Here is a 27,729-nt window from a genome sequence, read left to right on the forward strand (position 1 = left end):
TGCAAGTTGGTGGGGACTGCCTCAGATGGACATGATGGCGTCACGCCTCAACAAGAAACTACCGAAGTATTGCGCCAGGTCGAGGGACCCTCAGGCAGTGGCGGTGGACGCCCTGGTGACACCATGGGTGTTTCAGTCGGTCTATGTGTTCCCTCCTCTTCCGCTCATCTCAAAGATATTGAGAATCACAAGACGAAGAGGAGTACAGACAATTCTCATTGTTCCAGATTGGCCGCGAAGGGCCTGGTATCCGGATCTGCAGGAAATGCTCACAGAAGATCCGTGGCCTCTTCCTCTCAGAGAGGACCTGTTACAACAGGGACCCTGTCTGTTCCAAGACTTACTGCGGCTGCGTTTGACGGCATGGCGGTTGAACGCCGGATCCTAGCGGAAAAGGGCATTCCGGATGAGGTCATTCCTATTCTGATAAAGGCTAGGAAAGACGTGACAGCGAAACATTATCACCGTATATGGCGAAAGTATGTATCTTGGTGTGAGTCCAGGAATGCTCCTCCGGAAGAATTCCATTTGGGCCGTTTCCTTCACTTCCTACAGACGGGAGTGAATTTGGGCCTAAAATTAGGTTCCATTAAGGTTCAGATTTCGGCCCTATCCATTTTCTTTCAGAAGGAATTGGCTCCTCTCCCAGAAGTCCAGACTTTTGTGAAGGGAGTGCTGCATATTCAGCCTCCTTTTGTGCCTCCAGTGGCACCCTGGGACCTTAACGTGGTGTTGCGGTTCCTTAAGTCTCACTGGTTTGAACCACTTAAAACGGTGGAATTAAAATATCTCACTTGGAAAGTGGTCATGTTGTTGGCCTTGGCATCGGCAAGGCGAGTGTCGGAGTTGGCGGCTTTATCTCACAAGAGCCCCTATCTGATTTTCCATGTGGATAGAGCAGAGTTGCGGACTCGTCCTCAATTTTTGCCCAAGGTGGTTTCTTCTTTTCATATGAACCAACCTATTGTGGTGCCTGTGGCTACACGGGACTTGGAGGATTCCGAGTCCCTTGATGTGGTCAGGGCATTGAAAATGTATGTGGCCAGAACGGCTCGGGTTAGGAAAACAGAGGCATTGTTTGTCCTGTATGCAGCCGACAAGGTTGGCGTTCCTGCTTCGAAGCAGACTATTGCTCGCTGGATCTGTAACACGATTCAGCAGGCTCATTCTACGGCTGGATTGCCGTTACCGAATTCTCTAAAGGCCCATTCCACTAGGAAGGTGGGCTCTTCTTGGGCGGCTGCCCGAGGTGTCTCGGCATTACAGCTGTGCCGAGCTGCTACTCGGTCGGGTTCAAACACTGTTGCGAAGTTCTACAAATCTGATACCCTGGCTGATGAGGACCTCATGTTTGCTCAATCGGTGCTGCAGAGTTATCCGCACTCTCCCGCCCGTTTTGGAGCTTTGGTATAATCCCCATGGTCCTTACGGAGTCCCCAGCATCCTCTAGGACGTAAAAGAGAAAATAAGATTTTAAACCTACCGGTAAATCTTTTTCTCCTAGTCCGTAGAGGATGCTGGGCGCCCGTCCCAGTGCGGACTACATCTGCAAGACTTGTATATAGTTTTTGCTTACTTAAGGGTTATGTTACAGTTTTGATCAGTCTCGGGCTGATGCTGTTTTGTTTCATGCTGTTAACTGGTTCGTATATTCCATGTTATACGGTGTGGATGGTGTGGGCTGGTATGAATCTTGCCCTTAGATTAACAAAAATCCTTTCCTCGTACTGTCCGTCTCCTCTGGGCACAGTTTCTCTAACTGAGGTCTGGAGGAGGGGCATAGAGGGAGGAGTCAGTGCACACCCATATCTAAAGTTCTTTTTAGTGCCCATGTCTCCTGCGGAGCCCGTCTATTCCCCATGGTCCTTACGGAGTCCCCAGCATCCTCTACGGACTAGGAGAAAAAGATTTACCGGTAGGTTTAAAATCTTATTATCTCACCGTGTGTACACACATTTAGGTCGACACTTTCTAGGTAGACCACTATTGGTCGGCAGTAAGTAGGTCGACATGTTCTAGGTCGACATGAGTTTTTCACATGTTTTTTCCATCTTTTGAACTTTTGCATACTTGACGATCCATGTGGACTACAATTGGGAATGGTAACCTGTGCCAAGCACAGCGGTAGCAGAGCGAGGCACCTTGCCCGAGGCATGGGTGCAAACACAGTGCACTAATTGGGGTTCCCGGTTACTCTACGAAGAAAACAACACCACAAAATTTAAAAAAAATCTAATGTCGACCTTGTACATGTCGACTTAGAGTCTCTGTCGACCTAGAAACCATGTCGACCTACTTACTGTCAACCAATAGTGGTCGACCTAAGTCTATTCCATCTAACATACCACTCCCGTAGAAGCACAGTATGTCAGCTGCATAAGGACAATAAACAGTCAAGTTGTACAGCAACGACTAAGCAAACTATATACGGACTCCATTAACCTGTCACAACGATCTGAAGACTGAAAGCACATTATATGTACCCTCTAAGAAAGGTCAGGGAATGCACAGACAGAAAATTATTCTGAAAACGTATTATACAAATGGTTTAAATGTCATATAAAGCATTGCATTTGTTAGAACAACTGGCAAAGGCTTTTCCCACTATTAAATCTTAGGCGTAAACCCAACATGGCGACAGAGCCCTGTGTCTGCAGATCCCACAGCTGATCCTGCTTCTTGTTTATTGTAACAGTTTACTAGCCAACTCACATGTCACTGTGGAAAAAATGCCGCTATCTGTTATCATGACCTGTAGCCCCAGTAATTAGCATTTGTAATTGCATGCAATGCCCCTTCTTATGATTGGCCCAAATGAGTCAAGCTGGAAAAAAATGGGTTGTTAGTTGTCCTCTTCAGAAGACCGGATGACACTACGGTTAATAGTGCCTTTTATGGTAATTGGCACTCCTTCAGATGACAAATGAAAACACAAAAGCTATACATGAGATGAATATTCCTACAGAACAGAAAGGGTTAATGTTTAGTATAAACCTCAGCTGCCAGTAGATATAAAAGGCTCTGCGCAATACCATAAAATATTACCCATAGTCCAACAGTCCAGCTCCACCCCTCCCAGAAGAGAATTTTTATGTAGCCCAGTTCTTTTGTTACACAAATGACGAGGTAACCAGGATTTCTTGATACCCTTGATTATTCAAGCGGCACCAGCATTATAGCACAAGCAAAATGGAAGTAGAATTCCTAGAATATAATAGCGAGTAATAACTCCACAGAACAGGGCGAATGGGAACAGGTTCTTTTGCTTTCCAGGAACACTATTCAGGTATAAAACCATTACAGCATCTTAATATAATCACAGTGGAGCTACCCAACTTGAGGCTCAACTTGAGCCGTTAATGCAGAACCTTCACACGGAACCGACATGTTACCACATACGCAGTATTTTTCATGCTGGTCGCTTACAATACTGACCCAGCTAAGCCTGCAGCTTTTAGAATACTTATAAAGTCAATACAGCAGAAGACTACATAAATGTTACAGCATGGAGTTTGTGATACTTTATTCATCACACTTAAAACCTTTAACCATTTACTTGCCTGAGATAAAAGCTGGAGAGAATGTTCTCCTCTCTTCAATGTCGCAGTATGTTTAGGGCAGCCTCTGCTCGCATCAGCTTCTACAGTGAAAGAAATAATCATTTATTGGGTTTCCTCCTGAAATATTGCAGAACATCAATACTTTTCAATCCAGGTTTCTATACTGCAGCTGCTTCATAGTCACACATAGCAGATTTAGGCAGCACAATTACAGAACGATGGAACCTGCAGCATCTTCCTACCTCTTTTCCCTGTGTATCCACCACTCCCTCAGTGTGTGACAAGGAAATGCTGCAGAGGATTCAACCACGCAGATTGGCTCTCATAGAAACACCTCTGTGATTTCATTGGCTGGCCCCATTCTCCTGTTCAAAACAAACCACAACATTAAAGATCACTGAACATGATCTAATGATAAAATGAAATCTAGGGACAATATTTCTACAGTCTGTCATATTAACAAAACAGTGACATAATGAAAACCAGTGACTTCAAGGAACAAGGTCAGAACTTGCAAACTAATAAGAACAAAAGGATGCATATGTGTATACGTATAAACTATTTATTAGCAATTATTTATATAGAGCACACATATATTCTGCAACAGTTTACAGAGAATGTTTAGGCTTTCACATCAGTCCCTGCTCCAGTTGAGCTTACAATCTATAGTGTTTCCCTGAAAAGAAGACCGGGTCTTAAATTAATTTTTGCTCCAAAAGAAGCTTAATAGCTTATTTTCTGGGGATGTCCTGTGCAACAATCTACATTTCATGTACAAAGCTTTCTTTTTGCACTCATCTTGTCTGTCAAATTAGACACAACCACGTCCGTTATCAAGTGCGCACGTTATTGCATTGTGTCTGTACTCCAATTGGTCCGTCTGGCTGACAACGTAACTGGGGCTTATTTTTGGGGTAGGACTTATATTACGCGCATCATGAAAAATCATGCTAGGGCTTATTTTCTGGCTAGGTCTTATTTTCGGGGAAACACTGTATTTTCCCTATTACATGTACACACTTATACCCCACTAGGGTTAATTTTTGTAAGAAAACAATGAACCAACCAGAATTGTGTAAAAGAAACTGGAGAACACCACCCGAGCTGCAGTATGGGAACGTGTGTACGTGTGTGCAAAATTCCAAGATACGGATTATTCCAAAATAGTCAATATATGCTCTGTGTATGTACACAAACTTGGTTTTATGCACAATATTATCAATCATTTATAAAACTACCCTCAGGCAATGTATATAAGGTTTACATGATACAAATGCACTTTGTGTTTAGACTTGGGTCCCCTCCCCACAATATCTAATTATGGCAGGGCCGCAACTAGAGTGGGACATGATTCGGGCCCTGGATTTATGAAGGCGCAGAGACCTCCACCTGGCTTCTTCCATGTTCCTCTCCCCTGACCAGATGTTTGGGTGTGGTGTGTTCAATCTGCAATCTAATTTGCAGTGTAAAAATAAAGCAGCCAGTATTTACCCTGCACAGAAATAAAATAACCCACCCAAATCTAACTCTTTCTGCACATGTTATATCTGCCTCCCCTGCAGTGCACATGGTTTTGCCCAAGTGCTATCAAAAATCCTGCTGCGATCAACTTGGAATTACCCCCAATGTTCATACACACACACACACACACACACACACACACACACACACACACACACACACACACACACAAAAATAGAAGTCTCATTGGAGAACTGATAGATGGACTTATATATGCTAATTTGGCTAAAATTAAACATTTTCCAATCAGCTCCTTAATCAGGATTAGGAGTGTATCTTTCACACATTTTCAAGAAATATTATTACTATTTTTTTTTCCAAATTGAACTGATCAGTTTGCTCCTGAATATAAAGGAATGTCCTTCAGTAACATTTCAATTAAGTAACTCAATAACTGCTCCAACCAAGTATTCTACATAACCATAGCAACACAAGTGATTTTTGTGCCATCTTACCCTAAATGAGTGGATTTTTTAAATGTAGCTTTCTGGATGTTGTTTTGACATCATGCTAATCATTCAGAGTATAATGTGTGCAGGAAAGTTTTCTCAAAATCTTCGTATAGGGCAGTGGTTCCAAACTGGGAGCTATGGTTTGTTGCTCCAGGACCAAATCAAATTACACAGGTCTGCGAAGAAAAAGCTTTTTAAACAAATTTATGTGATACTTACAGATTTTTGGCTTCTGAACGCGAAAATGACTCCCGTGTTTGCATATCACATTATTCTGCAAAACGTGTATTTATGAATAAGTCATTTTTTTCATATTCATTAAAGCAGTGGTCTCCAACCTTAATTGGGGTGTGAGCTACTTTCGCAAAATAAAACCTCTAAAGGAGCTACCCCCTCCCCCCAATGCGCGTGCATTCCTGCAAAAGTGGGTGTGGCCTCACAACTACAAGTAATGCCCCCCCCCGCATAGTGCCAGATCCACAGATAATGCTCCTCAGCAGTGCCAGATACACAAATAATGCCCCTCAGCAGTGCCAGATATTCAAATAATGCCTCACAGCAGTGCCAGATACACAAATTATGTCCCCCAGCAGTGCCAGATACAATGCCCCCGCCAGTGGCAGAAACAATTCCCCCCGCAGTGCCATTTAAAATGTCCCCCCCCCCCCCCACCCCACACAGTGCTAACCCTTGCTGGCTTCTTCTACTGCCGCCGGTGCTGCTCCTCCTGTATGAGGGACAGAAGGGAAGCGCAGCACGCCTCTACTGTGAAGTCCGGAGAGCGGCTGCGGTGAGGGTGACAGAGTCTCCGGTGGCGGCGGGCATTTAAAACATGGTGCCGGTATGTGAGCCAATCAAAACTCGCGGTCCGGCAGCCAATCAGGTGCCGCCATTACCGGTCCACGAGCTCTGATTGGCTGACGGCCGGCACCATATTAAAAATTAAGGGAGGAGGAGTGCCAGTGACTGCCCAAGCCCGTGCGCTCTGTGAGCTACCGAAAATACTACGGCGAGCTACGGGTTGGAGATCACTGCATTAAAGTAATAAATGTCTTCTGCCTACATTTATTATAAAACACTGGTGCAGATGTAGTAACCTGGATAAGGCATAAGGAAGTGATAAACCAGCGATAAGTGCAAGGCGATAAAAGCACCAGCCAATCAGCTCCAATATGTAAATTGACAGTTAAGAGCTGACTGGCTTGTGCGTTTATCACTGGTTTATCACTTCCTTATGCCTTCTCTATGTTAATACATCTACCCCATTGTCTTAAATGAATTCAGTCGGTAATATAGAAAGTTGCAATTCAGTTCTCATCACAAAACATCCCCCCACCCAGTGCCAGATTAAGGTCCACATATTATTTATTAGCAGTTTCTTATATAGCGCAGCATATTCCGTTGCGCTTTACAATTAGAACAACAATTATAGAACAAAACTGGGCAAAGACAGACAGAGGTAGGAAGGCCCTGCTCGCAAGCTTACAATCTATAGGGAAATAGGCATTGATACATAAGGATAGATGCTACCTGTTACATAATGGTTCCCCAGGTTGCTAGGTTCTTAATGGGTTGTATATGATATGATCACCCAGCAATGTTGGAAGACAAAATGTGAGTTTATGTGGACTGTACAGAGGGAATGTAACTTGATAGGGAAGCTGTGAAAGGTTATGTGTGTGGGTCTGAAATTTGGTAGGCTTGTCTGAAGAGATGAGTTTTCAGAGAACGTTTAAAAGGTTTGGAGACTAGAGGAGAGTCTTATTGTGCGTGGGAGTGCATTCCACAGAGTGGGTGAGGCCTGGAGCTGAAATTCACAAAGGGCCTAAACCCCATACTGTCTAAAGAAACATTGCGCAACAAGGTGAGCTGGCGAAGATGGAACCAAATACAACAGATGCAACACAGTTTTGCCCTGTTCCGGCTCATTTTAACCCTTGTCTACCACCACATACACACAGCATTTTTACAGGTCCTGACATTAGAAAGTTAATAAAAGATGAACATTTTGGGCGTGTAACAAATATTGTGGAACTTTCGGCATGGACTTCGTTCAAACAAATGATTTCAACATTTTTAGGCAATTTCAAGGATCCAAACTACAAAGAAATTGTCAGGGAAATACTTAATAGTTACAGATATCTTGGCTGCAATATAAGTTTAAAGGTACAATTTTTGAATTCTCATATTGAGCATTCCCAGAATAATTTCAGTGGCTACAGTGAAGAACAGGGTGAACGGTTCAATCAAGACGTTAAAGATGTAGAAAGAAGATTCCAGGGTCATTGGGACGTTAGCATGATAGCCGACTACTGCTGGATGATACACAGAGAAAACTGATCGAAAAACGACAAAACTAAGTTTGAAGACAAAAAACAAGAGAACGATTTTCTTCAATAATTATGGGGTTTTTTCTATTATTGTTTGATTTTATTATGTAATTAAGACCAAAAAATAAGAATTTACTCACCGGTAATTCTATTTCTCGTAGTCCGTAGTGGATGCTGGGAACTCCGTAAGGACCATGGGGAATAGCGGGCTCCGAAGGAGGCTGGGCACTCTAGAAAGATTTATGACTACCTGGTGTGCACTGGCTCCTCCCACTATGACCCTCCTCCAACCCTCAGTTAGGACACTGTGCCCGGACGAGCTGACATAATAAGGAAGGATTTAGAATCCCGGGTAAGACTCTTACCAGCCACACCAATCACACCGTACAACTCGTGATACTATATCCAGTTTGACAGTATGAAAACAACTGAGCCTCTCAACAGATGGCTCAACAATAACCCTTTAGTTAACAATAACTATTTACAAGTATTGCAGACAATCCGCACTTGGGATGGGCGCCCAGCATCCACTACGGACTACGAGAAATAGAATTACCGGTGAGTAAATTCCTATTTTCTCTAACGTCCTAGTGGATGCTGGGAACTCCGTAAGGACCATGGGGATTATACCAAAGCTCCCAAACGGGCGGGAGAGTGCGGATGACTCTGTAGCACCGAATGAGAGAACTCCAGGTCCTCCTCAGCCAGGGTATCAAATTTGTAGAATTTTGCAAACGTGTTTGCCCCTGACCAAGTAGCTGCTCGGCAAAGTTGTAAAGCAGAGACCCCTCGGGCAGCCGCCCAAGATGAGCCCACCTTCCTTGTGGAATGGGCATTTACAGATTGTGGCTGTGGTAGGCCTGCCACAGAATGTGCAAGCTGAATTGTACTACAAATCCAGCGAGCAATAGACTGCTTAGAAGCAGGAGCACCCAGCTTGTTGGGTGCATACAGGATAAACAGCGAGTCAGATTTTCTGACTCCAGCTGTCCTGGAAACATATATTTTCAGGGCCCTGACAACGTCTAGCAACTTGGAGTCCTCCAATTCACTAGTAGCCGCCGGCACCACAATAGGCTGGTTCAGGTGAAACGCTGACACCACCTTAGGGAGAAATTGGGGACGAGTCCTCAATTCTGCCCTATCCATATGGAAAATCAGATAAGGGCTTTTACATGATAAAGCCGCCAATTCTGACACTCGCCTGGCTGAAGCCAAGGCCAATAACATGACCACTTTCCACGTGAGATATTTCAGATCCACGGTTTTTAGTGGCTCAAACCAATGTGATTTTAAGAAACTCAACATCACGTTGAGATCCCAAGGTGCCACAGGAGGCACAAACGGGGGCTGAATATGCAGCACTCCTTACACAATGTCTGAACTTCAGGTACTGAAGCTAGTTCTTTTTGAAAGAAAATCGACAGAGCCGAGATCTGTACTTTAATGGAGCCTAGTTTTAGGCCCATATTCACTCCTGCTTGCAGGAAATGCAGAAATCGACCTAGTTGAAATTCCTCTGTTGGGGCCTTTTTGGCCTCGCACCATGCAACATATTTCCGCCATATGCGGTGATAATGCTTTGCTGTAACATCTTTCCTGGCTTTAATAAGCGTAGGAATGACTTCTTCCGGAATACCCTTTTCCTTCAGGATCCGGCGTTCAATCGTCATGTCGTCAAACGCAGCCGCGGTAAGTCTTGGAACAGACAGGGCCCCTGCTGACGCAGGTCCTGTCTGAGCGGCAGAGGCCATGGGTCCTCTGATATCATTTTCTGAAGTTCCGGGTACCAAGCCCTTCTTGGCCAATCCGGAACCACGAGTATCGTTCTTACTCCTCGCCATCTTATTATTCTCAGTACCTTTGGTATGAGAGGCAGAGGAGGGAACACATAAACCGACTAGTACACCCACGGTGTCACTAGAGCGTCCACAGCTATCGCCTGAGGGTCCCTTGATCTGGCGCAATATCTCTTTAGCTTTTTGTTGAGGCGGGACGCCATCATGTCCACCTGTGGCCTTTCCCAACGGTTTACCAACAGCAGGAAGACTTCTGGATGAAGTCCCCACTCTCCCGGGTGTAGGTCGTGTCTGCTGAGGAAGTCTGCTTCCCAGTTGTCCACTCCCGGAATGAACACTGCTGACAGTGCTAGTACGTGATTTTCCGCCCATCGGAGAATCCTTGTGGCTTCTGCCATTGCCATCCTGCTTCTTGTGCCGCCCTGTCGGTTCACATGGGCGACTGCCGTGAGGTTGTCTGACTGTATCAGTACCGGCTGATTTTGAAGCAGGGGCCTTGCCTGACTTAGGGCATTGTAAATGTCCCTCAGTTCCAGAATTTATATGTAGGGAAGTCTCCTGACTTGACCATAGGCCCTGGAAGTTTCTTCCCTGTGTGACTGCTCCCCAGCCTCGAAGGCTGGCATCCGTGGTCACCAGGACCCAGTCCTGTATGCCGAAACTGCGGGCCCCCTAGAAGAAGATGAGCACCCTGCAGCCACCACAGTAGAGACACCCTGGTCCTTGGAGACAGGGTTATCATTTGATGCATTTGAAGATGCGATCCCGACCACTTATCCAAGAGGTCCCACTGGAAAGTCCTCGCATGGAACCTGCCGAATGGAATTGCTTCGTATGAAGCCACCATTTTTCCCAGGACTCGTGTGCAACGATGCACCGATACCCTTTTTGGTTTTAGGAGGTCTCTGACTAGAGATGACAGCTCCTTGGCTTTCTCCTGCGGGAGAAACACTTTTTTCTGTTCTGTGTCCAAAATCATCCCCAGGAACAGTAAGCGAGTGGAAGGAACCAGCTGTGACTTAGGAATGTTCAGAATCCAGCCATGCTGTTGTAGCACCTCCTGAGATAGTGCTACTCCGACCAGTAACTGCTCCCTGGACCTTGCCTTTATAAGGAAATCGTCCAAGTATGGGATAAATAAAAACTCCCTTTTTATGAAGGAGTATCATTATTTCTGCCATTACCTTGGTAAACACCCTCGGTGCCGTGGACAGTCCAAACGGTAGTGTCTGGAATTGGTAATGGCAATCCTGTACCACAATCTGAGGTACTCCTGGTGAGGAAGGTAAATAGGGACATGCAGGTAAGCATCCTTGATGTCCAGGAATACCATGTAATCCCCCTCGTCCAGGCTTGCAATAACCGCCCTGAGCGATTCCATCTTGAATTTTGTTATGTAAGTGTTCAAAAATTTCCATTTTAAAATGGGTCTCACCGAACCGGCTGGTTTCGGTACCACAAACAGTGTGGAATAGTAACCCCGTCCTTGTTGAAGTAGGGGCACCTTGACTATCACCTGCTGGGAATACAGCTTGTGAATTGCCTCTAGCACAGCCTCCCTGCCTGAGGGAGTTGTCGGCAAGGCAGATTTGAGTAAACGGCGGGGGGGGAGACGCCTCGACTTCCAGCTTGTACCCCTGAGATATTACTTGAAGGATCCAGGGATCCACCTGTGAGCGAGCCCACTGATCGCTGAAATTTTTGAGGCGGCCCCCCACCTACCTGGCTACGCCTGTGGAGCCCCCGCGTCATGTGGTGTACTCAGAGGAAGCAGGGGAAGAATTTTGATTCTGGGAACTGGCTGCTGGTGCAGCTTTTTTCCTCTTCCCTCGTTTGACCCACCTGCTTTTTTGAAGCCGAAAGGACTGTACCTGATAATACAGTGCTTTTCTTAGGCTGTGAGGAAACCTGAGGTAAAATATTTTCATCCCAGCTGTAGCTGTGGATACGAGGTCCCAGAGACCATCCCCAACCAATTCCTCACCCTTATAAGGCTCTATGTGCCTTTTAAAGTCAGCATCACCTGTCCAGTGTCGGGTCTCCAATACCCTCCTGACAGAATGGACATTGCAATAATTCAGGATGCCAGCCGGCAAAATATTCCTCTGTGCATCCCTCATATATAAGACGACGTCTTATGTTCGCAAAATAGTATCCCTGTTTGACAGGGGTACAGACCACGCTGCAGCAGCACTATCTGCAGGTCTCAGTCTAGTACCTGAGTGTGTAAATACAGACTTCAGGATAGCCTCCTGCTATTTATCAGCAGGTACCTTCAAAGTGGCCGTTATCAGCAGGTACCTTCAAAGTGGCCGTATCCTAAGACGGCAGTGCCACCTTGACAAACGTGTGAACGCCTTATCCACCCTAGGGGATATCTCCCAGCGTAACACATCCTCTGGCGGGAAAGGGTACGCCATCAGTAACTTGTTAGAAATTACCAGTTTCTTATCGGGGAAACCCACGCTTTTTCACACTTCATTCACTCATTTGATGGGGGAACAAAACACTGCCTGCTTTTTCTCCCCACACATAAAACCCTTTGTTTTTAGTGGTACTTGGGTTAATGTCAGAAATGTGTAACACATTTTATATTGCCGGGATCATGTAACGGATGTTCCTAGTGGATTGTGTACATGTCTCAACCTCGTCGACACTGGAGTCAGACTCCGTGTCGACATCTGTGTCTGCCATCTGAGGGAGCGTTGATGGCCTTTGAGACGCCTGGGCAGGCTGAGAAGCCGGCTGTCCCATAGCTGTTACGTCATCCAGCCTTTTATGTAAGGAGTTGACACTGTCGGTTAATACCTTCCACCTATCCATCCACTCTGGTGTCGGCCCACAGGGGCGACATCTCATTTATCGGCATCTGCTCCGCCTCCACATAAGTCTCCTCATCAAACATGTCGACACAGCCGTACCGACACACCGCACACACACAAGGAATGCTCCAATGAGGACAGGACCCACAAAAGCCCTTTGGGGGGACAGAGTGAGAGTATGCCAGCACACACCAGAGCGCTATATAATGCAGGGACTAACTGAGTTATGTCCCCTATAGCTGCTTTTATATAATTTATACTGCGCCTAAATTTAGTGCCCCCCCTCTCTGTTTTAACCCTGTTCTGTAGTGTAGACTGCAGGGGAGAGCCAGGGAGCTTCCTTCCATCGGATCTGTGAAGGAGAAATGGCGCCAGTGTGCTGCAGGAGATAGCTCCGCCCCTTTTCCGCGGACTATTCTCCCGCTTTTTTCTGGATTCTGGCAGGGGTATTTTCCACATATATAGCCTCTGGGGCTATATATTGTGGTATTTTTGCCAGCCAAGGTGTTATTATTGCTTCTCAGGGCGCCCCCCCCCCAGCGCCCTGCACCCTCAGTGACCGGAGTGTGAAGTGTGTATGAGGAGCAATGGCGCACAGCTGCAGTGCTGTGCGCTACCTTGGTGAAGACTGATGTCTTCTGCCGCCGATTTTCCGGACCTCTTCTTGCTTCTGGCTCTGTAAGGGGGACGGCGGCGCGGCTCCGGGACCGAACACCAAGGACTGGGCCTGCGGTCGATCCCTCTGGAGCTAATGGTGTCCAGTAGCCTAAGAAGCCCAATCCGGCTGCAAGCAGGCGAGTTCGCTTCTTCTCCCCTTAGTCCCTCGCTGCAGTGAGCCTGTTGCCAGCAGGTCTCACTGAAAATAAAAAACCTAAATCTATACTTTCTTTCTAAGGGCTCAGGAGAGCCCCTAGTGTGCATCCAACCTCGGCCGGGCACAAGATCTAACGGAGGCTTGGAGGAGGGTCATAGTGGGAAGAGCCAGTGCACACCAGGTAGTCCTAAATCTTTCTAGAGTGCCCAGCCTCCTTCGGAGCCCGCTATTCCCCATGGTCCTTACGGAGTTCCCAGCATCCACTAGGATGTTAGAGAAATAAGATTTTACTTACCGGTAAATCTATTTCTCGTAGTCCGTAGTGGATGCTGGGGACTCCATAAGGACCATGGGGATAGACGGGCTCCGCAGGAGACATGGGCACTTTAAGAAAGAATTTAGGTTCTGGTGTGCACTGGCTCCTCCCTCTATGCCCCTCCTCCAGACCTCAGTTAGAGAAACTGTGCCCAGAAGAGCTGACAGTACAAGGAAAGGATTTTGGTAATCCAGGGCAAGATTCATACCAGCCACACCAATCACACCGTATAACATGTGATAACAACCAGTTAACAGTATGACAAATAACAGAGCACCAGGTCAAACCCTGATGCAACCATAACTTAACCCTTTATTGAAGCAATAACTATATACAAGTATTGCAGAAGAAGTCCGCACTTGGGACGGGCGCCCAGCATCCACTACGGACTACGAGAAATAGATTTACCGGTAAGTAAAATCTTATTTTCTCTAACGTCCTAGTGGATGCTGGGGACTCCATAAGGACCATGGGGATTATACCAAAGCTCCCAAATGGGCGGGAGAGTGCGGATGACTCTGCAGCACCGATTGAGCAAACACAAGGTCCTCCTCAGCCAGGGTATCAAACTTGTAGAACTTTGCAAAAGTGTTTGAACCTGACCAAGTAGCCGCTCGGCAAAGCTGTAATGCCGAGACCCCTCGGGCAGCCGCCCAAGAAGAGCCCACCTTCCTAGTGGAATGGGCCTTAACTGATTTTGGCAGCGGCAATCCAGCCGCAGAATGAGCCTGCTGAATCGTGTTACAGATCCAGCGAGCAATAGTTTGCTTTGAAGCAGGAGCACCAAGCTTGTTGGAAGCATACAGGATAAACAAAGACTCTGTTTTCCTGACCCTAGCTGTTCTGGCTACATAAACCTTCAAAGCCCTGACCACATCAAGTAACTCGGAATCCTCCAAGTCAGTAGTAGCCACAGGCACCACAATAGGTTGGTTTATATGAAAGGATGAAACCACTTTCGGCAGAAATTGTGGACGGGTCCGCAATTCTGTTCTATCCGCATGGAAAACCAGATGGGGGCTTTTATGTGACAAAGCCGCCAACTCTGACACACGCCAAGGCTAATAGCATGACCACCTTCCACGTGAGATATTTCAACTCCACCGTTTTGAGTGGTTCAAACCAGTGGGATTTCAGGAAACTCAACACCACGTTAAGATCCCAAGGTGCCACTGGAGGCACAAAAGGGGGCTAAATATGTAGCACTCCCTTTACAAACGTCTGAACTTCAGGTAGAGAAGCCAACCCCTTTTGAAAGAAAATGGATAGGGCCGAAATCTGGACCTTAATGGAACCCAATTTTAGGCCCAAATTCACTCCGGACTGTAGGAAGTGAAGGAAACGGCCCAGCTGGAATTCCTCCGTAGGAGCATTCCTGGCCTCACACCAAGCAACATATTTTCGCCATATACGGTGATAATGTTGAGCTGTCACGTCCTTCCTAGCCTTTATCAGCGTAGGAATGTGTCACGATCCGGGTATCTGGACGCCATTACCTGCCTTTCAGATGTCTCCTGAGGCTCACTCAGCGTTCCAAGGCCGGATCTCATCTGTGTCCACATGCTGCACGTTCCTCCTGTCACGCTGAGATGCTGTCACAGCGGCGCCATGTTTGAATCCTGCATGGCGTCTCCCGTTTTCCGCGGCCTCTGCCGCCGCTCCTGTGTTATAGGTGCAGGTTGTCAGTGTGGTGTTCCATGCCTGCCGCGGCCTCCGTTGTCATCCATGAGTCTCAGCATACATTTGTCAGTCTGGCGTCTCCTGTCCTCTGTGGCCGGTGCCGCCATTACAGTTATGTTTCCACATGGTTTCCCAAGCCAGTTTTCCCTCCAAGTTCTAACATGGGCGCAGCCATGTTGGATCTAATCACATGCTTTAGTTCCTCCAATCCACTGCCTGGAAATCTGCATAATTGCCCAGCCAATACCTGCATTGCTGCAGGTATAAGTATGCTGTGCCTGGGCCAGGAAATGGTCAGTGCTTTGTTTGTCATACCTTGTTCCAGTCTCTCTCCTGTGGTTGTGTCTCCAGGTTCCAGCTCCTGTCTCCAGCATCCACCAAAGAGACCCGCACCTGCCTACCATCCTGCGGTGCAGCCTGACTCTGCAGTCCTCCGTGGCTGATCCAGTTTCCAGCTATTTCATCTGCTTCCAGCAGTATCCACTACCACCGGTAATCATCCTTCAACTCCTCTGTTTCCCTAGCATCTTATTATATTCACTCTGTGTTTCATCACCTGGCTGGTTCCACCCAGCATTCATTCAGTGACTTTATCAACTGGCTGATCCCATTCCGCATCCACTCCGTGTCTTACCATCTGGCTGGTTCTATCCAGCAAATACAACAGCTGATTCAAGTTACCAGCTTCATCTGTTCCATCTACTGGCATGTTCCTTGGATATCTTCACTACTACAGCCAGGCCTGGTAAGGTTATTCCATCTAAGGACTTTAACAGCTGTTCTTAACCTACCAGTGTCCTGTGTAACCATTTCATGGTCAGAGTGCTCCAGGAATCATATTATTTAACATAGCCATTATTAACCTTGAATGCTGTCTGTTTACACGGAGTCTGTTAATAAACTTTTATTTTGACTTTTACCTGGTTGTCATGGTCACACCTTCGGGTTTCATTTTAACACTTACATGTCCAGGGGTCTGACTAAACCTCCCCGGTTTAAGTTCCTCTCAGCCCCTACAACTGAGGCTTTCTCCTGTCAGCCAAAACCCTCAGTTGTGACAGAATGACCTCATACGGAATGCCTTTCTCTGCTAGGATCCGGCGTTCAACCGCCATGCCGTCAAACGCAGCCGCGGTAAGTCTTGGAACAGACAGGGCCCCTGTTGCAACAAGTCCTGTCTTAGAGGAAGAGGCCACGGGTCCTCTGAGCATTTCTTGCAGATCTGGATACCAAGTCCTTCGTGGCCAATCTGGAACAATGAGTATTGTTCTCACTCCTCTTTCTCTAACGTCCTAGTGGATGCTGGGGACTCTGTAAGGACCATGGGGAATAGACGGGCTCCGCAGGAGACTGGGCACTCTAAGAAAGAATTAGGACTACTGGTGTGCACTGGCTCCTCCCTCTATGCCCCTCCTCCAGACCTCAGTTAGAATCTGTGCCCGGCCAGAGCTGGGTGCTTTTAGTGGGCTCTCCTGAGCTTGCTAATAAGAAAGTATTTTAGTTAGGTTTTTTATTTTCAGAGAGCTTCTGCTGGCAACAGACTCTCTCTGCTACGAGGGACTGAGGGGAGAGAAGCAAACCTACTAACTGCGGCTAGGTTGCGCTTCTTAGGCTACTGGACACCATTAGCTCCAGAGGGTTCGAACACAGGATCTTAACCTTGGTCGTCCGTTCCCGGAGCCGCGCCGCCGTCCCCCTCGCAGAGCCAGAAGACAGAAGCCGGCAGAAGCAAGAAGACATCGAAATCGGCGGCAGAAGACTCCTGTCTTCACATGAGGTAGCGCACAGCACTGCAGCTGTGCGCCATTGCTCCAGCATTACACCCACACATTCCGGTCACTGTAGGGTGCAGGGGGGGGGACGCCCTGGGCAGCAATTAAGTACCTCCTGGCAAAAGCAGCATATATACAGTTGGACACTGTTATATGCATAAGCCCCCGCCATTAATTTTACACAAAATCGCGGGAGAAGCCCTCAGCACTCACCAGCGCCATTTTCTCTCCACAGATCCGATGAGAGGAAGCTCCCCAGGCTCTCCCCTGCACGATAGAGAGGGTGAAAAAGAGAGGGGGGGGGGGGGGGCACATAAATTTGGCGTAAAAACAATATATACAGCAGCTACTGGGTTAACACTAAGTTACTGTGTGAATCCTGGGTCATATAGCGCTGGGGTGTGTGCTGGCATACTCTCTCTCTGTCTCTCCAAGGGGCCTTGTGGGGGAACTGTCTTCAGATGAGCATTCCCTGAGTGTGTGGTGTGTCGGTACGTGTTTGTCGACATGTCTGAGGTAAAAGGCTCCCCTAAGGAGGAGATAGAGCAAATATGTGTGTGAGAGGGTGTCTCCGTCGACAACGCCGACACCTGTTTGGATATGTGTAAGAGCGGAGGTGAATTTATTGCACAAAAGATTAGAGAACAGACAGGAAATCTACCCTTGTCTGTCCCTATGTCAGAGACCTTCAGAGTCTCACAATGCTCACTATCCAAAATACTAAACACTGATATCGACACGGAGTTTGACTACAGTGTCGACTACGATAATGCAAAGTTACAGCCAAGATGGCTGAAAGGTATTCAATATATGATTATTGTAATAAAAGAGGATTTGCATATCACTGACGACTTATTTGTCCCTGACACAAGGGTACACATGTTAAGGGGAAGAAAGCTGAGGTAAATTTCCCTCCTCTCATGAGGAAAAAGAGCGGGAATCTCCAGACAAGAGACTGCAGCTTCCCACAAAAAATTCTCAAGCAGTATTCTTTCCCCACTAGGGCTAGGATGTGATGGGAATCTTCCCCTAGGGTGTCCCGTTTGCACAGAAGGTAGCACTAGCTATTCTAAGGGATCCTGCAGATAGCGTGCACATTCTAGTATACTACTCAGACCGGCGATTGTGTCGGCATGGGTTTATAGCGCTGTGGCAGCGTGGACAGGTACCTTTATCAGCAGAGATTGAGACCCTAGTATTTTATATATATATATATATATATATATATATATATATATATATATATATATATATATATATATATATATATATATATATAGAGATATATATAGAGAGATATATATATAGAGATATATTAAAGATGCTGTCTTAAGTGATATAGATAGATATATATATATATATATATATATATACACACACACACACACACACACAGACAGAAAGTTCAGCACTCACCATAGCAAGCTGCATTGGCCAATTCACTAACTAAATCCCCATCATTTATTTATTGATGTTGTGAGGATAAGTGAGCTTGCTATGGTGAGTGCTGAACTTTCTGTCTGTATGTATTTGGGTTGGTGGCCATGGGCTGCATGCACCCCACCTGGTGAGTGCAGACACTGCACCCCGCTTCTGGGGTGGTGAGTGCTGTGGTTTTCCGTATGTATGTATGTATGTATGTATGTATGTATGTATGTATGTATGTATGTATGTATGTATATATATATATATATATATATATATATATATTAAACATGCCCAAAGAGACATGAGTATACTGGGTCCTAGAGTCAAAGCTTTGTCGATTTCTGCTTGACGTGTCCTGTAGAATATGCAATGGACAGATGATGCAGACTTAAGAGGCATGTGGAAGGCTGAGGATTGTGTGGAGAAGGGTTCTCGGACCTGGTCTCCACAGCTATAGCTGGTAATTCTGATATTTTGCCTTATATTCCTGCACAGCCTAGGAAAGCACGACATTATCAAATGCAGCCTTTCGAATAAAGAAACAAGAAAGTCCGAGGTGCGTCCTTTCTTGCCATAGACTGGGGCAGAGGAAAGAAGCTGTACAACACAGCTAGTTCCCAGGAACAGAAGTCCTCCCCGGCCTCTACAAAAATCCACCGCATGTCGCTGGGGCTCCACAGGCGGAGCTAGGCCCGGTGGGGGCACGCCTTCGTAAGTTCAGCCACAAGTGGGTTCACTCCCTGTTAGATCCCTGGGCGATAGATATTGTGTCTCAGGGATACAAGCTGGACTTTGAGAAGATGCCCCCTCACCGACGGCCCTGCCGGCTTCCCCCCACGAGAGAGAAACAGTGTTAACTGCAATTCATAAATTGTATCTTCAACAGGTGGTGGTCAAGGTTCCCCTCCTTCAACAAGGAGGGGGTTATTATTCGACCATGTTGTAGTCCCGAAACCAGACGGTTCGGTCGGACCCATATTGAATTTAAAATCCCTGAACATATACCTGAAAGGGTTCAAGTTCAAGATGGAATCGCTAAGAGCGGTTATTGCAAGCCTGAAAGGGGGAGATTTTATGGTGACTCGGGACATAAAGGAAGCATTCCTTCATGTCCCCATTTATCCACCTCATCAGGCGTACCTCAGAATTGCGGTACGGGATGGTCATTACCAATTTCAAACGTTGCCGTTTGGTCTCTCCACGGCCTTGAGAATATTCACCAAGGTAATGGCGGAAATTATGGTGCTCCTGCGGAAGCAAGGTGTCACTATTATCACGTACTTGGACGATCTCCTCATAAAAGCGAGATCAAGAGAGCAGTTGCTGAACAGCGTATCGCTTTCTCCGGAAGTGAAACGGCAACACGGCTGGATTCTATATATTCCAAAGTCGCAGTTGGTTCTTACAGCTCATCTGCCTCTCCTAGGCATGATCCTAGACACAGACCAGGAAAAGGTTTATCTCCCGATAGAGAGAGCTCAGGAGCTCGTGACACTGGTCAGGAATCTATTAAAACTAAAACAGGTGTCAGTGCATCACTGCACTCGAGTCCTGGGAAGGAGGGTGGCATCATACGAGGCCATTCCCTTCGGCAGGTTCCATACCTTCCAATGGGACTTACTGGACAAGTGGTCCGGATCACATCTTCGGATGCATCGGTTAATCACCCTATCCCCCAGAGCAAGGGTGTCTCTCCAGTGGTGACTGCAGAGTGCTCACCTTCTCGAAGGTCGCAGATTCGGCATTCAGGACTGGGTCCTGGTGACCACGGATGCAAGCCTCCGAGGGTGGGGGGCAGTCACACAGGGAAGAAATTTCCAAGGGCTGTGGTCAAGGCAGGAGGCTTGCCTTCACATCAATATCCTGGAACTAAGGGCCATATACAACGCCCTAAGTCAAGCGGAGACCCTGCTTCGCGACCAACCGGTTCTGATCCAGTCAGACAATATCACTGCAGTGGCTCATGTAAACCGCCAAGGCGGCACAAGGAGCAGGGTGGCGATGGTAGAAGCCACCAGAATTTTTCGCTGGGCGGAGAATCACGTAAGCACACTGTCAGCAGTGTTCATTCCGGGAGTGGACAACTGGGAAGCAGACTTCCTCAGCAGGCACGACCTCCATCCGGGAGAGTGGGGACTTCACCAAGAAGTCTTCACGCAGATTGCAAATCGACGGGAACTGCCACAGGTGGACATGTCTGTCTCTTTGAGCATCTCTCATATAAAGGACAGCGTCTTTAATATGCCCCAGGGTCAATAAAACAGTATCCCTATCTAGGGTATCCAACTTCTCTGATAAGGTATCAGTCCATGCCGCTACTGCACTACAGACCCAGGCCGACGCGATTGCCGGTCTGAGCAAGGTACCTGAATGTGTATAAATCGACTTCAGGGTACCCTCCTGTTTGCGATCAGCAGCATCCTTGAGGGTAGCCGTATCCTGGGACGGCAGGGCTACCTTTTTGGATAAGCGTGTTAAAGCTTTGTCCACCCTAGGGGAGGATTCCCATCGTAACCTATCCGTTGGCGGGAAAGGATACGCCATAAGAATCCGTTTGGAAATCTGCATTTTTTTATCTGAAGATTCCCAAGCTTTTTCACATAACTCATTCAGTTCGTGTGAGGGGGGAAAAGTTACCTCAGGTTTCTTTCCCTTATACATATAAACCCTTGTGTCAGGGACAGGGGTTTCCTCTGTGATGTGCAAAACATCCTTAATTGCTATAATCATATCTGAGTGATTTAGCCAACTTAGGCTGTAGCTTTGCATAATCATCATCGACACTGGAGTCAGAATCCATGTCGGTATCTGTGTCAACAATTTGGGATAGTGGGCGCTTCTGAGACCCCGACGGCCTCTGCGACATAGGATCAGGCACGGGTTGGGACCCTGACTGTCCTGAGGCTTCAGCTTTATCTAACCTCTTATGCAAGGAATTAACATTATCATTTAAAACCTTCCACATATCCATCCAATCAGGTGTCGGCGGAGACACCACATTCACTTGCTCCTGCTCTGCTTCCACATAGCCTTCCTCATCAGACATGTCGACACAAGCGTACCGACACACCACACACACACACACACACACACACACACACACAGGGAATGCCCTTTTTGAAGACAGTTCCCCCACAAGGCCCTTTGGAGAGACAGAGAGAGAGTATACCAGCACACACCCCAGCGCTATAACCCAGGAATAACACAGTAACTTAATGATAACCCAGTAGCTGCTGTATATATTGTGTTTTTGCTCCTAATTTATGTGCCCCCCCTCTCTTTTTACCCTCTTCTACCGTGAATCTGCAGGGGAGAGCCTGGGGAGCTTCCTCTCAGCGGAGCTGTGGAGAAAAAATGGCGCTGGTGAGTGCTGAGGAAGAAGCCCCGCCCCCTCGACGGCGGGCTTCTGTCCCGCTTAAATATGCATTTTCTTGGCGGAGGCTCATACATATATACAGTGCCCAACTGTATATATGTGTACTTTTGCCAAAAAGAGGATCCAAATGCTGCCCAGGGCACCCCCCCCCCTGCACCCTTACAGTGACCGGAGTATGTGAGGTGTGTGGGAGCAATGGCGCACAGCTGCAGTGCTGTGCGTTACCTCAGTGAAGAACGGAGTCTTCTGCCGCCGATTTGAAGTCTTCTTGCTTCTCATACTCACCCAGCTTCTGTCTTCCGGCTCTGCGAGGGGGACGGCGGCGCGGCTCTGGGATCGGACGGCGAGGGTGAGATCCTGCGTACGATCCCTCTGGAGCTAATGGTGTCCAGTAGCCTAAGAAGCAGGACCTAGCTTCAGAGAGTAGGGCTGCTTCTCTCCCCTCTGTCCCACGATGCAGGGAGTCTGTTGCCAGCAGAGCTCCCTGAAAATAAAAAAACCTAACAAAATACTTTCTCTCAGCGAACTCAGGAGAGCTCACTGAAAAGCACCCAGCTCGTCTGGGCACAGTATCAAACTGAGGTCTGGAGGAGGGGCATAGAGGGAGGAGCCAGTGCACACCAGAACCTAAATTCTTTCTTAAAGTGCCCATGTCTCCTGCGGAGCCCGTCTATCCCCATGGTCCTTATGGAGTCCCCAGCATCCACTAGGACGTTAAAGAAACACAGTGATATTGTCTACACTTCTTTGTATTTCACAATAAATATGTCAAGAACAATTAAACTTCTTGTTTTTTCTTAAAAATGTATGTAACCCCCTTATAGGTAAATGTGATGTAGTAATTTTTATATATACAGGTACACCACCGATTTTCTGGCAACCGATGATCCGGAACTTAATCCGGACAATTTTGATTTGTCCGGATTTAAGGGGGTTAGGGACATCCTTTAATCCAGAACATTTTCTGCGCATGGGCTGTGGAAGTTATAGGGTAGGTTGTAATAGGAGTTGGGCTGTGGAAGGTTTAGAGTTGGGCTGTGGAAGGTATAGGGTAGGTTGTTGGGCTGTGGAAGGTTTAGAGTTGGGCTGTGGAAGGTATAGGGTAGGTTGTAGTGGGAGTTGGGCTGTGGGAGGGTAAGAGTTAGTGTCATTTTGCATGAGGTTTAGTACTTTCCTTGTAGTGACTATTTCACTTACTGTTAATGGTTGTTCAAAACGTACCTGATACCTGTTTTGCTTATAAACAGTTTTGCATACACTACTGTGTTTATTCATTAATTAATATTATACTGTAGCATATATTTTACTATTTATTGCTTTAGAAATGTTCTGAAGGTGCAAAATTAGCTTCCACCGTTAATCCGGCAAAATCGATAATCCGGCACGGCACTGGAACCGAGGATGCCGGAAAATCGGTGGTGTACCTGTATACTATTTCTTTATGAACACAGTAGTATAATTAAGAATATAAAAGTATTATTAAAAATAGCTTTCAATACCCTAAATTTCACAGACCTGTGTTATTTATGGTCACTGTAATAGGCAAAACCAGTTATATTCGCTGCCAATCATAAAAGAGGTATACAAACAGTAGTGCAACCCTCCCCACCACCACATAACAAAACCTAGGGATGACAGGTCAGTAGAGTATACTTAATTTAGTAGTTTTTCTGAATTTCACAGTAAGAACCTTTTGGCCTAGAAGTGCTGTGAAAAGAATGCTGATGATCTAGGGCGTCATGGTTTATGAAGGCTTGGAAACAATTGGAATAGATAAAGGGGGGTATCCAATAAGCTGCGGTCAATTACTGCAGCTAATTCTCTCGCTTTTAGCCCCGGTAAGCCAATGTGAGTTGCGGCTTATCGGGGATTTGGTTTCACCAGCCTCAGACGGAGTTTTCACTCCCCCTCTCCGGCAGCCAAGATGCTACTACATCTCAGCGCTAGTGCTTCCCGCTTTGTCTTGGTAAAGAGAATATGTGGGAAGAGTGATACCGGCACGATATGTTCTGGTATCATACATTTACCCCTCAGTCTTCAAGAAACGCCTAGGTCTAGGATTTAAGTATATACATGCTTGGCCACAGGTGATTTAAATTAGTACCTCAGTCAAAATTATTTAACCATCTGTGCACAGCCATGGCAGTAGCGGATCTTGCCACGGGCAAGCAGGACTTTTGCCCGGGGCGCCGCCTTCCGGAGGCCGCCGCACCATGGCAAGATCCGCTGCTGCTGTGCCCCCCGCTGCGAAGGGAAACTAGACGCGGAGAGGACCTTTTCTGTAATGATGTGCGGTGCGCGTTGACGTCATCGCGCACCGCACAGCAAAGGTCCTCTCCACGAAGGGAACTAGACGCTTAGCGTCTAGTTTTCCTTCGTGGAGAGGACCTTTGCTGTGCGGTGCGCGATGACGTCATCGCGCACCGCACATCCTACTATAGTACAGGGGGTGTAACTGACCACGCCCCCTGTATGAAGCCACGCCCCCTAATGCCGCCCGGGGCGCAAGAAGCCCCGGAACCGGCCCTGAGCCATGGATATACTTTAAACCAGAACCATTAGTGCTACTTGAGGACAAAGTTGGGAACCAATGCTCTAGTACAAAAAAAATGGCATTAGATATGAGGCCAAGAGTCTTTGGTTCTCACAGTTTACAAGCGCTCACTGAAAGTGGAGTGCTTCTTTTTGACTGGAAAAACTGGGTTCATAAATTCCAGGGAGACAGCAGTGGATGTAGACTTAATTATGCTTTCAAATACTGTATATATCATAAGTAAAAGCATATTACGTACTACTTACTACAAAGACAATATACAGGCTGAAAGTTAATATTGTGTGCATTTATTCTGGGTTTTTAAAATAAAGTACACAAACAAATGTGAAATAAAAATAACTGTACTAAGGCGGTAATTCAGAGTTGATCGCAGCAGAAAATTTGTTAGCAGTTGGGCAAAACCATGTGCACTGCAGGGGAAACAGATATAACATGTGCAGAGAGAGTTAGATTTGGGTGGGGTGTGTTCAATCTGAAATCTAAATTGCAGTGTAAAAATAAAGTAGCCAGTATTTACCCTGCATAGAAACAAAATAACCCAACCAAATCTAATCTGCAAATGTTATGTCTGCCACACCTGCAGTGCACATGGGCCCTCATTCCGAGTTGATCGCACGTAGAAACTTTTTGCTGCTCGCGCGATCAACTTGACGCAGCATATGGGGGGAGTGTATTTTAGCATAGCAGGGCTGCAATCGCTTGTGCAGCCCTGCTATGGTAAAAAGTTTCCTGCAAACCAAGACCAAGGTCAGACTTACTTACCCTGTGCAACGGATCCAGTGACGAAGGTTCCGGAATTTACGTCAGATATCCGCCCTCCAAACGCCTGGGCACGCCTGCGTTCACCTCATCACGCCTGGAAAACGGTCAGTTGATGCCCCGGAACGCCTCCCGCCTGTCAGTCTTCTTGTGATCGCCGCTGTGATCACTTTTTTCGCTGGCGGCGGTGCTACCCGGCGACGGGCAACGACGAGTGTGCGCAATGCATCCACCACGCATGCGCAGTTACGATACGTTCACACCGTTGCGACAAACTGCAGCGTGCGAACGGGTCGGAATGACCCCTATGGTTTTGCCCAACTGCTCACAAATTTGCTGCTGCGATCAACTCTGAATTACCCCCTAAATCCATGCCTGCCAACATTTTACATCCATAGGAAAGCTATTGGGCTTCTATAGCAATAGGCGTCTATCGACGCTGTTCAATTGTTACTCCAACCAGACGCTCATTACCTGTTAATGCGCCCGACAGACTCTGGTTTAGCCACGTAAAGTGGCTAAACAAATCTAAAGCACTTGAATAGGTGTCCAAAGTCCGCCCAAACTATGGACTTTTTAACACATTTTTTTCTCACACTTCCTGAGGTAGTGAGCCAAAAATGTGACTGCCATGACTAATGGGCGTCTATCAGAACAGCAATTGAATAGCTCAGATAAGACGCCCATTCCTTTAGATGGCCATCAGGAGGAGAAAACAGGGCCTTTGCACGGCTAAACCTGGCGCAAATGGACGTGACAAGTGTGAAAAACAATGGTCACCCAGCCACACATACCAGAGTACATGCAGCCTAAACGGGATGTAGTTATTTGACCGGCAGTCAGGAGAATGCCGGTCACAATACCACGCCTGCATCCCACACCCACAAAATCCCGAAAGTCAGCATGCCGACTAACAGGGACTATTCCCACTCGTGGGTGTCCACAACACCCATAGAGTAGGAATAGAACCTGTGGCAGCGAGCCCGCAGCATGGCCAACGCAGCAAGCCCCCCCCCCCCAGCATTCAAAGGGGTCTATTTACTAAGCCTGGAATGGAGATAAAAAGGATGGAGATGAAGTACCAGCCAATCATCTCCTAACCGCCATGTCACAGGCTGGGTTTGAAAAACGACAGTTAGGAGCTGATTGGCTGGTACGTAAACTCAGTCTACTTTATCTCCATCAAAGGCTTAGTAAATAGAACCCCAGGATCCCGGCGTCGGTATGGTGACCGACGGGATTCAAACACCGGTCACCCATACCCAAGAGAAGCTTAGATGGAATGATACCAGTGTTACTAGAAAAAGGGCAGGCTAGATGTAACACATGGGGTTTCCTATTGTACCTCTCAGCAGACTGTGACACTAACCCTACACTGCTGGTATAGCAAACATTATATACATCCATTCCTGATTAAGTGGTCTATTTACTAAGCCTTGGATGGAGATAAAGTACCAGCCAATCGGCTCCTAACTGCTATGCCACAGGCTGTGTTTGAAAAATGACAGTTAGGAGCCGATTGGCTGGTACTTTATCTCCATCCGAGGCTTAGTAAATAGACCCCTAAGTAAAGCCTACAAGGAACACTGCCCTGCAGACAAACGCCGATTTCACTGCAAGCCGTATACAGCATCGCTACTAATAACGGGAATGCCTGTGGCTCTCCCTGCCATGCCTGCCTGCAAAGGGAAAGGCTGCCTATCTCTATACCATATATCACTATGCGGAGAGACGTCACCAGCCACATTCCGCCCCAGCTCACGCCTGCTCTTAACGCCTCAGTGCCTGTACATAGAGCTGCACATGATGCAGCCTAGCATGTTATCATGAAAAGCAGTATACTTACTTTCTCCTGCTATTGGCTTAAACACCTGACAGTCACTTTTTTCCACCCACCCTAGCACCTCGTGTCTCCCAGCTTACTGGACTGTTAGAACCGCAATCATACATTTAAACCCCGCCCTGGCCGCTCAATAACAATTGTGCTATTGAATTGGCACACTCTATTGTCACTCACACACTTCCACCAATCCTCCCTTCTCTTAGTGATCTGCTCGGCTGTCTGCAGCTGTGAGGGCGGGCACGCAAGAAGGATGACATTCACGTGGCTCGGTGACGCATGTTTACAAACATTACGGCAGTGGTCAGGTGGCTGTGCACGTGGAGCGAGGTGGGCTGCACGTGAGAGATGAGACTGGGAGGCGGGAGGGAGGCGGCGTGACATAACGCCAGTGCCACTGGCTGCTGCACTCTGTCTCAGTCATGGCAGTCGTGCTACAACAACAAGTGAAGTCAGAAAGTGATGGTTCATTAATGAGTAATGAAAATGTTGTAGACTATCTCTGCTCTGAGCTGCAAGTAGTGTAATGCGATTTTAGTGTTTTGCTTTTTAGAATAATGTGTATGAGTTAATGTGACATAGTTCCCACCGTTTTTTACCTGAATGAACCCTCGGCTGGTCTCTCCTCCAGTAAAACCACGTATGGATTAAAAAGTATGATATTCCGTTGAACAGGATTCCGGTGATCAGAATACCAACAGCAGCA

At 47.0% G+C, this 27,729-nt stretch overlaps 1 long non-coding RNA gene across 5 annotated transcripts in view; it reads right to left on the bottom strand.

Annotated features, from left to right (window-relative positions):
- LOC135045718 (uncharacterized) overlaps nt 1–27,309 on the bottom strand; it is a 445,823-nt gene extending 418,514 nt beyond the window's left edge. For 3 of the 5 annotated variants that reach the window (XR_010238156.1, XR_010238138.1, XR_010238162.1), the window contains exons 1-4: nt 27,201–27,309; nt 5,537–5,709; nt 3,803–3,925; nt 3,561–3,640 (exon numbers count right to left, since the gene is read on the bottom strand). This is a non-coding gene — a long non-coding RNA (uncharacterized LOC135045718). The other 2 variants (XR_010238150.1, XR_010238144.1) reach the window with 2 other exon arrangements.
- Nucleotides 27,310–27,729: the final 420 nt, after the last annotated feature.

This window comes from Pseudophryne corroboree, chromosome 2, assembly GCF_028390025.1.
Source record: "Pseudophryne corroboree isolate aPseCor3 chromosome 2, aPseCor3.hap2, whole genome shotgun sequence".
NCBI classification, from domain to species: domain Eukaryota; kingdom Metazoa; phylum Chordata; class Amphibia; order Anura; family Myobatrachidae; genus Pseudophryne; species Pseudophryne corroboree.